Here is a 2,127-nt window from a genome sequence, read left to right as displayed (position 1 = left end):
CGCCTCCCCGTGCCCCCGCTTTTATTAGATATGTCCTCCGGAAAATCGAATTCCCGTCTTTCCCTTGATGGAATCTTTGATTCTCGGTGAGAGGACCACTCAGATCATTTTTTTATGGGGGGAAGACCCATAACATGAGAACGACGACCCTCAGATGACCTTCCTGAAGCTCCCGGGAACCCACCCCTGAATTTTTGCGGCGATCGGTTCAGGCGTTAGTGAATTTTGCGAATTTCGGATTTTTCAATTTTTTTCCGAGTTTTCGAATTTTCGTGGGTGGAGCACTCAAATAATTTTTTTAAGGTAGAAGGACTCATCGCATCGGAGAACTGACCCCCCTATAACCACCGCTGGATCCCCCAGGACACACTCCTAAATTTTCACGAAGATCGGTTCAGCCGTTTTCGAGTCTATAGGGTACCCCGGACATACAGACAGACAAACAGACAGACAGACATACGTTTTCATATATATAGATTCTCCTCTCTAAACCCCACGAGAAGCCTAGAATTCACTATTATTCATCAGATTCCGAGCTTGATCGAGGGGTATGTAGAAAAACCGAAATCATGGAGCAACCATGTAGCGCTTCGCGACAGGATCTCGTTCAGAGTGGAATCCCGGAAATTCCCCTTTCGATACAGGAATCAGTTTGCGGCCAGCGTGAATGAGGATCGAGATATAAGACCGCAAAGTGCGACAAGTTATGGCTATTTGGATGACGAAGTACATCGAACAGGTCACCCGAGCCTGGGCAAAGACGTTTTCACGTCAAAATTAAAAATTGAACATTCTTCGGCCGATGCGTGACAAGAGGGGATTTTTCTCTATGGACCCCATGAGAACCGGTCTAGCTCCGGAAATATTGCTCGGATCACCTCGGAACTTAGTGCGTTGGATTCCTGAGACAATTTCACACCTAAATAGACTGCATAGCAACTTCTAAAAAATTTGAACTTTAAAAATTAAAAAATTAGAACATTCTTCGGCCGATGCGTGACAAGAGGGGATTTTTCTCTATGGACCCCATGAGAACCGGTCTAGCTCCAAAATATTGCTCGGATCACCTCGGAACTTAGTGCGTTGGATTCCTGAGACAATTTCACACCTAAATAGCTGCATAGCAACTTCTAAAAATTAATTTAAAAATTAGAAATCGAACATTCTTCGGCCGATGCGTGACAAGAGGCGACTTTTCTCTATGGACCCCATGAGAACCGGTCTAGCTCCGGAAATATTGCTCGGATCACCTCGGAACTTAGTGCGTTGGATTCCTGAGACAATTTCACACAAAGGAACTCTTCCCTTTGTTTCTCGAGTCTTATTTTCAGCTCCGTATTTTCTTTGGCTGAAATGTCAAGCTTTGCCTGCATTTTGCGTAGTTGTTTACGCAAATCATCACGTTCATTCTCTCTAAATCTGACGAGCTGAAGAGCTCTCTCGAGACGAGAGGACTTGTCGACGGGCTCTATCGGTTCCTCGATGGGAGGCTTGGTTTTGCCTGTTTTGGGTCTAATTGCTGCTTCGGTGATGTTAGCACAGGGCAATTGAGCAGCGGGCTCAACTGGTGGAGGGCTCGGGTCAGACACCGGAGTGTCTGAGTCCGAAGGAACAATCCAGTCGTCTATGATGGTGCACACCCAATCATCGGGAACTGGCCTTGGTTCCGGACTGTATTCTTGGATTTCGAATCTGTGTGTGGAGTAGACGTCCGGACCGAGCGTCGGGTCTTCAATATCCGCGATATCTTTTGCGGTCAGCAGGGCTCCATTGAGAATCCGGCACTGTATGCGCCACGCAACGCGCTCGCGCTAAGTCACTGTTGCCCAAGCGCGCTCCACTGCACCAGTAGTGCAGAGATCTCTTCCATTGGACTCGCGGAAGAGCCAGAAAGGCTGCCAGTTTGCCCGCGGCATATCTGTAAGAGTTAGTCTGCAACGCGGGATATAAAGCAGGAAGCGCGGGCGAGATGTTAAGTGCAGGTGTTAGGGAAGACAGCGGGATTGGATAGACAGCAGGGAGGAAGACCTAGAAGCAGACGGAGGATAGGTTAAATGATTATCTATTACTGATTAATGGGTTCGGAGGTTGGAAGATAGGGATTATCTATTCCACCAGTGCCATGCT

Source organism: Galendromus occidentalis, unplaced genomic scaffold, assembly GCF_000255335.2.
Source record: "Galendromus occidentalis unplaced genomic scaffold, Mocc_1.1 scf7180000075420, whole genome shotgun sequence".
Taxonomy (NCBI): domain Eukaryota; kingdom Metazoa; phylum Arthropoda; class Arachnida; order Mesostigmata; family Phytoseiidae; genus Galendromus; species Galendromus occidentalis.
The sequence above is the reverse complement of the archived record's forward strand: the minus strand, read 5'-3'. Positions refer to the sequence as shown.